At 35.9% G+C, this 12709-nt stretch overlaps 1 protein-coding gene across 6 annotated transcripts in view; it reads left to right on the top strand.

The window, feature by feature from the left end:
- The window catches only part of LOC127856886 (uncharacterized), a 129169-nt gene that overhangs the window by 53496 nt on the left and 62964 nt on the right, over positions 1-12709 (top strand). The gene's annotated exons all lie outside the window — the stretch shown is intronic.

The raw sequence follows: 12709 nt of genomic DNA, 5'->3' as shown, positions 1-12709 counted from the left end.
TTGGCTGTATAATCTGCAACACCCCTGAAAAACACAATACACACAATGGGTAATAAAGTGGTTAACAATTAGCGCTAATCAACACGATTATACCTAAACGAAGTCGACGCATTCGATACAGTCTTATTTCATTCGCGTTTTACAGGAAATGTCAGTTGTCAGTACACTGTATAATGTACACCCCTTTGTGTCAAAACCGGATTTAACTTGAGTGTGAATAGTCGACTGTTTCATGTTTTTTGTATCAATACCTTCCAGGTATCTGTACTATAAGTATACCAGTCTACAAAAAAGGTGCGCGCTTCCGCATATGGGTATTCGGACGTTCAAAAAATTGACCTATGTTTTAGCGTTCACGCCGTCGAACGCATTTAGCAATATAACTCGTTTTTTTTCACTATTTCTTTACTTGCAAAAAAAACTAGTGGCTTATAACTTACCTTGCAATCTTTTTTTCTCGCATTTTGCGAGTGTGCGAGTGTTAATTTCGAGCCCTGTGTATATGCGTGGATTACGCTGGATTTAAATGCCTCATGCCTACGGTAATTCAGTCTTATTTGTTTCAAATATGGGACATGATTGTTCGTTAGGATCTTGAATTCGTCCATTGGTCGAAGGACGAAAAAGACGAAAATTAATGTCTGACGAATAATAATGGTTTCACAGTATTTGACATGCATATGTATCTCATGGAGCTGCACATTTTGAGTGGTGAAAGGTCAAGGTTGAGGTCATTCTTCAAGGTCAAAGGTCAAATATATGGGGACATAGTGTTTCACAAACACATCTTGTTTACACTGTATTAGTTTTACTAGTAACTGTAAACAAACTGATACTAAGTATTGGTACTGCAAACATTTTACTTAATATATTTCATTTCTCAAGTTAAACATGTTAAATATTTCAAGACTAAATACATGTAGAGGCGTCTTTCCTGTTAGAACAACAATTTGGGAAAAGGTGCTTACCCTCAACACATGGCTAAGATAATAATTGAAAGAAATCATACTTAATATTTCTGTGAATATATACCGTTATTGCTCTAAGTTTTTGGACACCTCCTTTTTTGGCCAAAATAATTATTTTTTAGTGACTGAATTTTCGGACATTCGCGTTTTCGTCTATCATTAATGACTCTAAATTTTCGCATGGTATATTTAACAGCGCTATTTTACCAGATTTCAGCACTGTATTTGACTATCCAGCAGCGTTATAGATAATTTTTGACCCATGGGGGTAAATACGCCCATTTTTCAAAGCATGGGGGTAAATGGTCAAATTTTGCCTTGCTTTAAGGGTAATTTGCTTAAAGTAAAACAAGAATATAGCCGGGGTACAGAAACCAGGGCTTAACACTAACTTTTTTTTCAACTAGCCCATTCGGGCTAGTAAATGCAGAACCTACTAGCCCTGACCAATCTTTCATGTGCCCCGAACAAAGTATTATCAAAACCTTTATATTTATCATTTAACTTGTATTTTCTTGTGCGTGGAGATGCGGAATTATGATTCAATCATTCTTATTAGCTTGCCTTACTAGTGCTAATGAATTCAATATTCATCTACTTAAGACATCTATTTGTAATCTTCACGCCATTTCGGTAGAAATTTCCTTGTTTTTTTTTCTCATACTTTCTCTTACTTTCCTCCTTCCCTTTTCTTTTCTTATCCGAGGAACCCCCATCCCCACCAGTAAAGCCAAACTTAAACAGTGACATGAACGTTAAAACCTTTTTACATAGATTGCCGGGGTTGCCGTCTGACAACAAACGGTAAGTGAATCTTAGGTGTCGCAAAATAACAACGTGTTACGGTAGTCGTAACAAATGTACAAGGTTAACTCTGTACTAAAAGCCAGGATCGACCATTAATATTAGTTTTGCTAATTGAATTGCGTAAAAAAGATTGTCAAAACACTTCTAATCTATCAAACAAATTAAAATTATTAAAAATTGATAAATAATAATTTTATATTAACTTTGTGTTAATGTCGAGTTATATACCTTCATCGATCCCGGACAATCCTGGGCGATCCAGGCTTTTAGTTTTAAACGTATTTTTATCGAGAAAACTCATCACTTCAAGGAAACCAATCAAAACCGTATATATCGGAATTCCGTTAAAAAATAGGTTCTGACGTGTTTTACCAGGCAAAACCGCCGGGGATTTTCTGAATTGTTGGCCTCTTTTTGATTGCAATCAGGGGGTTCCAAATCTATTTCGAGTTACCATCTGTTTGTAGTCTCCGACTTCAATCTGGGATTTAATTGTCATTTGATCACACTGTATTAAGATTTTTGCATCTTTCAAAAGCTTATTTAAAACGCAGTTTATTGACATAGAACACATAACCCTGCCCAAAATAAACACGACCGGTCGGGCATGTTACTGGGACATTTGCTATTCGCAGTACAATGTTTTTACTCGATACAACATTTGCCTTATTAAAAGAAAAAAATTACTTTGAGAAGTAATTTGTTTTTGCTTCGAAGAAGACATGCTGACCTCTTCATGTAATTTAATAAACACAAGCGCTTGACTATCTGTCAATACTAAATTTACCATTCGTCTAGATGATACAGAGTATACAGAGTTTTTACGGTAACTAGTCTCGTATTTTGGCAAAAAACAATCAGCTGTTTATATTTTTTGTTTACGTTGAACGCAGAGAATTTGCATCATTTGCGTAAGTCAAGATTGGCTTGCTTAAAATGTATGCACGGAAATGATAAATTGAGCGTATCTTGATATTTCTAATGGGTACATTACGCTGATACGCAGCTTATCTAGAACGCTGATCCAGGGACCTGTACAGGTTCCAGGCTTATCTTGTGACACTTTGAATATGGATTTTTACATACCAATAAAGGTCATAAAACCTGAGAGATGCTTGCCTGATGGCAATGGACCATAATATTTGTGTAATTGGGTAAATAACATGTATACCGGTAGAAAATAATCGCTTCAGCCAACAGCATTTTAGATGATATATTCCTAGTAAGGAAGCAGTATGTTTAATGTTTGTTGCTTTTTCGGCGTAAGCTGCATAAGCCAGCTTTTCACCTTAGCCTGACCTTTGTAAGTGTCCAATAAAATTCCAATAAAATTTCCCGCGGCTAGGTACGAATGAATACACTTCATTTATTCCATTGGCTGATTTGAGTTTACCACCAGAACATTGGAAACATATCCGCGTCTTTGTAACACTGTTTTACTGTATGAAACAATTTTATCTCGAATGAAAAGGCTTAATAGATAGAACAGTTTTACACTCAATTCTCGACATCAATACAGTTTGTGCGTACACCTTTTATTTTCAGAGTATTACCAGCGCAAGAGCGTTTATACTTAAAAGGCTATGTTCTCATATTTAGTTCTTACTTCCTTATTCCTGTCAACATGTTAACATGTAAAAGTATAAAGAGCAATGGAAGCGAGGCCTCACTTTAAAGCATTGCATTTCAACCCGCGAGTTCAGAGTTTATATACAGGTCATCACCGGAGTTGGCGGCCAGTAAAATAATCGTTATATAATAAAGACGCTATCCGTGAACTAGGTGACCTGGAATTTTCTTTAGACCAGAAATATGTTAAATGAAGATATTCAGCAATATAATTATGGTATGTAAATAATAGATTCTTAATGTGTTTTCAACAATACAATGATAAATATTATTGTTGATAAATTTAACAATAATTATTCGTCCATATTGCCTAATGTACTAAAATGATATTATGAGCATGTAACAGTTTATAGGTGTCTATCGCAACCGTTGATTATTTTTGATGTTTCTACTTCATATACACTTATATTAATTAATGCAGCATCATCATACTAAAACAATATACCAGAAAGAGAAAAATAATGCATTAAATATCAACCGTACTTTCGTTTGACAACTGATCATGCGTTTACGAGTTGAACCTAAATTTAGTTTTAGTGCAGATTTGTTCATACGACACAAAGACACGAAATTGTTTTACGGATCATTTCAGCTTACAGGACTGGGTGGGTCACGTAAGAATATCGAATATAAAATATATTTTTATAAACAACTGGTAGCAAGGTGAGTTGCAGATAATTAATCAGTAACCACATTTTAACTAACTATTTTGACCTGTTAATTCTTTTCAGCTCAATTCAACAGTGCAAAATGCCCATAATATCACTTTAAGCATTAGCACGATGATAATTGATACTGTTAATAATCGAATCAAATAGCAATGCCCGACAAACCACTGAAACAGGTTTGTTCGAAGAACGCGCCTATAAATACGGATACTTCTCGTGTGGCCGGTTGACTCATATGTTTAAATTTCACTTCCATTCTTCTTGTGGTTTTCTGTTTTGTATCTATAGGTTTATGACCAGCAATATGTTATAATGTAAAATAAGCCGCGAAAACTCCCCGTAACATCCCATACTGCGTGTGATGCAGCTAAGAACTGCACAGAAAAAGACATTCGCTATCCTTGATCTCATTCATTAAACTATTTACGCCGTATATCTTTTTTAAAGATATTTCTTGTTTGTTCTATATCATTTCAGGCAAGAGTTTGCAAAGCTGTCAAGTTGAATTTATTTCAAAGTAGAAACACTATTGTGCATTGAGTTATTTATTTTATTTCAATTTAATTATAATATTCGGACATTTATTTTTTTCTCTAAATTTTGGGACACCTGTAATTTGTTAATATTTTCTGTATCTAAATTTTCAGACACTTAAAAATAATTTTTATTTTTAAGTGTCCGAAGTAATTATGGTAATTGGAATATGTCAACTTTGGAATGTATTCACATTGTTTCCCCCATTGTCTCAAGTGCTTTTGATAAATTAAGTGTCTGCATGACAAGCACAGCCCACAATATTATTTTTTATTCGGCATTTTTGAAAAAATTAACGGCTAAAAGTTGCCGCTTAAGTTTCAGACAAGGATGCATATTATTTGCACTAGATGTTTTTCCAGCAGACGTTTCAAATAAATACTACTTGTTTCAAGAGGATTTATTATTACTTTTTAGCTCACCTGAGCACAACGTGCTCATGGTGAGCTTTTGTGATCGCCTTTTGTCCGTTGTGCGTCGTCCGTAGTCAACATTTTGCCTTGTGAACACTATAGAGGCCACATTTATTGTCAGATCTTCATGAAACTTGGTCAGAACATCTGTCCCATTGATACCTCGACTGAGTTCGAAACTAGATCATGCTGGGTCTAAAACTAGGTCACTAGGTCAAAAAAAAGAAAAACCTTGTGAACACTGTAGAAGTCACATTTGATGCCCAATCTTCATGTTACTTTGTCAAAATGCTTGTTTAAATGATATGTTGGTTGAGTTCAAAAATGGTTCCGGTCTGTTGAATAACATGGCCGCCAGGGGGTGGGGCAGTATTCCTTATATGGCTATAGAGAAACCTTGTGAACACTCTAGAAGTCACAATTTGTGCCCAATCTTCATGAATCTTGGTCAAAACATTGATTTCATTGATTTCTTGGACGAGTTCGAAAATGGTCCAGATCGGTGAAATAACATGGCCGCCAGGGGGTGGGGCAGTTTTCTCTATATGTATATAGTGAAAACATGTAGCACTCTAGAAGTCACATTTTTGGTCTCAATGATATCTTGGATGACTACAAAAATGGTTACATTTGCTTGAAAAACATGGCTGCCAAGGGGCGGGGCATTTTTCCTTATATGGCTATAGTAAAACCTTGTTAACACTCTAGAGGCCATATTTATTGTCCAATCTTCATGAAATTTGGTCAGAAGCTTGGTCTCAATGATATCTTGAATGAGTTCGAAAATGGTTATATTTGCTTGAAAAACATAGCTGTCAAGGGGCGGGGCATTTTTCCTTATATGGCTTTATATGGCTATAGTAAAACCTTGTTAACACTCTAGAGGCCATATTTATTGTCCAATCTTCATGAAATTTGGTCAGAAGCTTGGTCTCAATGATATCTTGAATGAGTTCGAAAATGGTTATGTTTGCTTGAAAAACATAGCTGTCAAGGGGCGGGGCATTTTTCCTTATATGGCTTTATATGGCTATAGTAAAACCTTGTTAACGCTCTAGAGGCCATATTTATTGTCCAATCTTCATGAAATTTGGTCAGAAGCTTGGTCTCAATGATATCTTGGTTGAGTTTGAAAATGGTTACGTTTGCTTGAAAAACATAGCTGTGAAGGGGCGAGGCATTTTTCATTATATGGCTATATACATTGTAAGGCTACATTTGTATAGTAAAATCTTGTTAACACTCTAGAGGCCACATTTATTTTCCGATCTTCATGAATTTGTCAGAAGATTCATCCCAATAATATCTTGGACGAGTTCAAAAATGACGCCAGTTGGTTGAAAAACATGGCCACCAGGCGTCGGGGCATTTTTCCTTATATGGCTATAGTAAAACCTTGTTAACTCTATAGATGCCACATTTATTTTCCGATCGTCATGAAACTTGGTCAGAAGATTTGTCCCAATAATGTCTTGGATGAGTTCGAAAATAGTTTTGGTTGCTTTAAAAACATGGCCACCAGGGACAGAGCATTTTTCCATCTATGGCTATATATGGCTATAGTAAAATCTTGTTTATAACACTCTAGAGGCCACATTTATTGTCCAATCTTTATGAAATTTGGTCAGAAGATTGGTCTCAATGATATCTTGGATGAGTTCGAAAATGGTTATGTTTGCTTGAAAAACATGACTGCCAAGGGGCGGGGCATTTTTCCTTATACGGCTATAGTTAAATCTTGTTAACACTCTAGAGGCCACATTTATTGTCCGATCTTCATGAATGTGTTCAAAGATTCATCCCAATAATATTTTGACGAGTTATAAAATGACGCCGGTTGGTTGAAAAACATGGCCACCAGGGGCGGGGCATTTTTCCTTATACGGCTATAGTAAAACCTTGTTAACACTCTAGAGGTCACATTTGTTTTCCGATCGTCATGAAACTTGGTCAGAAGATTTGTCCCAATTATATCTTGGATAATTTCGAAAATAGTTTTGGTTACTTCAAAAACATGGCCACCAGGGGCAGAGCATTTTTCCCGCTATGGCTATATATGGCTAAAGTAAAATCTTGTTTATAACACTCTAGAGGCCACATTTACTGTCCGATCTTCATGAAACTTGGTCAGAAGATTCATCCCGATAATATCTTGGAAGAGTTCAAAAATGATGCCAGTTGATTGAAAAACATGGCTGCCAAGGGGCGGGGCATTTTTCCTTATATGGCTATAGTAAAACCTTGTTAACATTCAATATTTATTTATATATACATGTATATATATATATATAGAGAGAGAGGCCACATTTATTTTCCGATCTTCATGTAACTTGGTCAGAAGATTTGTCCCAATAATATCTTGTTATCTCAGGTGAGCAACTTTGGGCCTTTCAGGCCTCTTGTTTTAAATAATCACCTAAACTTTGACAACAATTTATAAATGAAAACTGCTTCAAATTAAACATGCGCTGCATTTGTTTGGCAATTTTCATAATGACACAAAACAGATTGTTGAGTTGGTTAAAGTGCTGCCTTCTCTCTAGGAGCAATACTTATTTATATATTTAAATAAGTATGGCTCCTAAATATCGTTAATCCGACCTTGTAAAGTATTAAAGAAAATTTTAGTAAGATACAATTGTTAAAAAACACTAAATATATAGCAAGTAGGTAATAAGTAATAAGCATCAGTCAGTTTTGTTTTGGATTAAAACTATTAAAGGCAATAGAACCATATTTAAACAAAAGAGCCACATGCTTGCAGGATATTACAATATTTTAGCATTAAATGTGAAAATCCTTGTTTAGGAGATTGATTTAAGTTCTAAATAAGGGGCTTGATTTTAGTTCAAGGAATTTGATTTAAGTTCTCACTAGGGATGGCAACGAATACCGATTTCGGTATTCGAATATTCGGTCACCCTTCCGAACGAATATTCGGATATTCGGTCAACATCTGTTTGAAAAAAAGTCAACTTTGTTTACCGTTCCATTACTCCATGAATTCTACTTTCGTTTTTACCGGAAGTTCACCGGAAGTGACTAAATATTGACACAGCGTTGCTCTCGCTAATTCGAAGCTGATTTTGTTGATTACTTTTTATTGTTAAAATTGAATGACAAAAACTGTTTTTAAACTATTAATATCGTACATCAACAATAGAACGAGAAACATAATATTACATGACGACAAAATAATTACATGACAAAACAATTAGATCTACATAAAATTAAAGCTGAACTTAAACGAATTATGTACATAGCCACAACACACTTTGAACCTGTTTAACATACTAAACAGTCAGTCTTTTAAAATTGCCACGTTTAAAAGACACTTGGATCGGCGACTTCTTATCGGATGATGTCGTGAAATACTTCCAAGCAGCGGAAGGCGTAGGTGGCATTTTGCTTCGACAGATATTTACTTTATGCGTGAAGCAATTAAAATATTTTACATTAAATGAGGATGCAATACCAAAAACATTTCTTTAAGTATAATACCTGTTTGGACCATACGATACGCAAATACTCATTAGAGGTTGAGTAAATTATTTTCTAAAAGTTTTTTTGATTGGACAACGTGATTATAACCATACGATCTGTTTTGTTTTTCACACCAAGTAGGCTCTTTCTTTACTCATTTAATCTTTGATCATGTTAAATGTAATTCGAGTTATTAGATCAAGACGGGTCGGTGGTTTAATTGCCATACGGTCTTATTTGTTTTTTTACACAAAGTCGGCTTTTCCTTTACTAATTTAATCTTTGATAATTTTAAATGTAATTCGAGTCATTGGATCAAGTGCAGGTCGGTGTTTTGATTGCCGACGCGATTTGCACCTATCATAATTTTGACACAAAGTGTCTGGCTTTGTTAGCGGGATTTATGACCGGTATACTGTCATCACCATAGCGACGCATTATCGCGTCAACCGGAATAAACATTATGACATGAGGAACAACTTTTTTGACAATATTTGAAGCAAATTTTACGAATACAAAGTTTTTGAAATAACTCGATTTTTTATATTTTCTTCCGAATATTCGATTCGGAAAACAGTATCCGAATATTCGGTCCGGGACCGGATATTCGGATATTCGTTGACATCCCTAGTTCTCACTAACGAGTCTAATTTTAGTTCTCACTAAGGAGCCTGATTTAAGTTCTCACTAATGAGACTGATATAAGTTCTCACTAAGGAGCCTGATTTAAGTTCTAACTAAGGAGCCTGAGTAAGGTTCTCACTAAGGAGCCTGATTTAAGTTCTAACTTAGGAGCCTGAGTAAAGTTCCAACCAAGGAGCCTGATGTAAGTTCTCACTAAGGAACCTGAGTAAAGTTCTCATGAAGGAGCCTGATTTAAGGTCTCACTTAGGAGACTGATTTAAGTTCTCACTAAGGAGCCTGATTTAGGTTCTCACTAAGGAGCCTGATTTAAGTTCTCACTAAGGAGCCTGATTTAAGTTCTAACTTAGGAGCCTGATTTAAGTTCTAACTAAGGAGCCTGATTTAAGTTCTCACTAAGGAGCCTGATTTAAGTTCTAACTAAGGAGCCTGATTTAAGTTCTAACTAAGGAGCCTGATTTAAGTTCTCACTAAGGAGCCTGATTTAAGTTCTCACTAAGGAGCCTGATTTAAGTTCTCACTAAGGAGCCTGATTTAAGTTCTCACTAAGGAGCCTGATTTAAGTTCTCACTTAGGAGCCTGATTTAAGTTCTAACTTAGGAGCCTGATTTAAGTTCTAACTAAGGAGCCTGATTTAAGTTCTCACTTAGGAGCCTGATTTAAGTTCTAACTAAGGAGCTTGATTTAAGTTCTCACTTAGGAGCCTGATTTAAGTTCTAACTAAGGAGCCTGATTTAAGTTCTCACTAAGGAGCCTGATTTAAGTTCTAACTTAGGAGCCTGATTTAAGTTCTAACTTAGCAGCCTGATTTAAGTTCTAACTTAGGAGCCTGATTTAAGTTCTAACTAAGGAGCCTGATTTAAGTTCTCACTAAGGAGCTTGATTTAAGTTCTGACTTAGGAGCCTGATTTAAGTTCTAACTAAGGAGCCTGATTTAAGTTCTAACTAAGGAGCTTGATTTAAGTTCTCACTTAGGAGCCTGATTTAAGTTCTAACTAAGGAGCCTGATTTAAGTTCTCACTAAGGAGCCTGATTTAAGTTCTAACTTAGGAGCCTGATTTAAGTTCTAACTTAGGAGCCTGATTTAAGTTCTAACTTAGGAGCCTGATTTAAGTTCTAACTAAGGAGCCTGATTTAAGTTCTAACTTAGGAGCCTGATTTAAGTTCTAACTAAGGAGCTTGATTTAAGTTCTCACTTAGGAGCCTGATTTAAGTTCTAACTAAGGAGCCTGATTTAAGTTCTCACTAAGGAGCCTGAGTAAAGTTCCAACCAAGGAGCCTGATTTAAGTTCTCACTAAGGAGACTGATTTAAGTTCTCACTAAGGAGCCTGATTTAAGTTCTCACTAAGGAGCCTGATTTAAGTTCTCACTTAGGAGCCTGAGTAAAGTTCCAACCAAGGAGCCTGATTTAAGTTCTCACTAAGGAGCCTGAGTAAAGTTCCAACCAAGGAGCCTGATTTAAGTTCTCACTAAGGAGACTGAGTAAAGTTCCAACCAAGGAGCCTGATTTAAGTTCTCACTAAGGAGACTGATTTAAGTTCTCACTTAGGAGCCTGATTTAAGTTCTAACTAAGGAGCCTGAGTAAAGTTCCAACCAAGGAGCCTGATTTAAGTTCTCACTAAGGAGACTAATTTAAGTTCTCACTAAGGAGCCTGATTTAAGTTCTCACTTAGGAGCCTGATTTAAGTTCTAACTTAGGAGCCTGATTTAAGTTCTCACTAAATAGCTTGATTTAAGTTCTCACTTAGGAGCCTGATTTAAGTTCTAACTAAGGAGCCTGATTTATGTTCTCACTAAGGAGCCTGATTTAAGTTCTAACTTAGGAGCCTGATTTAAGTTCTAACTTAGGAGCCTGATTTAAGTTCTAACTTAGGAGCCTGATTTAAGTTCTCACTAAGGAGCCTGATTTAAGTTCTCACTTAGGAGCCTGATTTAAGTTCTCACTAAGGAGCCTGATTTAAGTTCTCACTAAGGAGCCTGATTTAAGTTCTCACTAAGGAGCCTGATTTAAGTTCTAACTTAGGAGCCTGATTTAAGTTCTCACTAAGGAGCCTGATTTTAGTTTTCACTAAGGAGCCTGATTTAAGTTCTCACTAAGGAGCCTGATTTAAGTTCTCACTAAGGAGCCTGATTTAAGTTCTCACTAAGGAGCCTGATTTAAGTTCTAACTTCGGAGCCTGATTTAAGTTCTCACTAAGGAGCCTGATTTAAGTTCTCACTTAGGAGCCTGATTTAAGTTCTCACTAAGGAGCCTGATTTAAGTTCTCACTAAGGAGCCTGATTTAAGTTCTAACTAAGGAGCCTGATTTAAGTTTTAACTTAGGAGCCTGAGTAAAGTTCTAACTTAGGAGCCTGATTTAAGTTCTCACTAAGGAGCCTGATTTAAGTTCTCACTAAGGAGCCTGATTTAAGTTCTCACTTAGGAGCCTGATTTAAGTTCTAACTTAGGAGCCTGATTTAAGTTCTCACTTAGGAGCCTGATTTAAGTTCTCACTAAGGAGACTGATTTAAGTTCTCACTAAGGAGCCTGATTTAAGTTCTCACTAAGGAGCCTGATTTAAGTTCTCACTAAGGAGCCTGATTTAAGTTCTCACTTAGGAGCCTGATTTAAGTTCTAACTAAGGAGCCTGATTTAAGTTCTCACTAAGGAGCCTGATTTAAGTTCTCACTAAGGAGCCTGATTTAAGTTCTCACTAAGGAGCCTGATTTAAGTTCTAACTAAGGAGCCTGATTTAAGTTCTAACTTAGGAGCCTGATTTAAGTTCTCACTAAGGAGCCTGATTTTAGTTCTCACTAAGGAGCCTGATTTAAGTTCTAACTTAGGAGCCTGATTTTAGTTCTAACTAAGGAGCCTGATTTAAGTTATCACTAAGGAGCCTGATTTAAGTTCTAACTTAGGAGCCTGATTTAAGTTCTCACTTAGGAGCCTGATTTAAGTTCTAACTTAGGAGCCTGATTTAAGTTCTCACTAAGGAGCCTGATTTAAGTTCTAACTTAGGAGCCTGATTTAAGTTCTAACTAAGGAGCCTGATTTAAGTTCTCACTAAGGAGCCTGATTTAAGTTCTAACTTAGGAGCCTGATTTAAGTTCTCACTAAGGAGCTTGATTTAAGTTCTCACTAAGGAGCTTGAGTAAAGTTCTCACTAAGGAGCCTGATTTAAGTTCTAACTTAGGAACCTGATTTAAGGTCTCACTTAGGAGCCTGATTTAAGTTCTCACTTAGGAGCCTGATTTAAGTTCTCACTAAGGAGCCCAGGGGTTTTTCTGCCTATTTTGGGAAAAGGAGTCTGACCAAATTGGGAATTTTTTATCGACAAAATTGGTCATTTTGGGAATTTTTGCTTCGATGAAACGGTTCATTTGGGAAAAAATTGTGAATTAATCATGCTTAAATAATTCAGTGGTTTAACAAATAAATTTGTTTTTATTTGGTTCTTTTGTCTTCTTTATGTAAACAGATGCAATATTGGGCATGTTCAACGTTAATACAAGTACTGCAGTTTTGTTTTTTAGTTACAGTTACACTCTGTGATAAGAACTGAACAGTCAAAACCTTATGGCAA

Source organism: Dreissena polymorpha, chromosome 1 (genome assembly GCF_020536995.1).
Source record: "Dreissena polymorpha isolate Duluth1 chromosome 1, UMN_Dpol_1.0, whole genome shotgun sequence".
Lineage (NCBI taxonomy): Eukaryota > Metazoa > Mollusca > Bivalvia > Myida > Dreissenidae > Dreissena > Dreissena polymorpha.
Note: the sequence above shows the minus strand (reverse complement) of the source record. Positions and strands in the feature narration are given on the sequence as shown.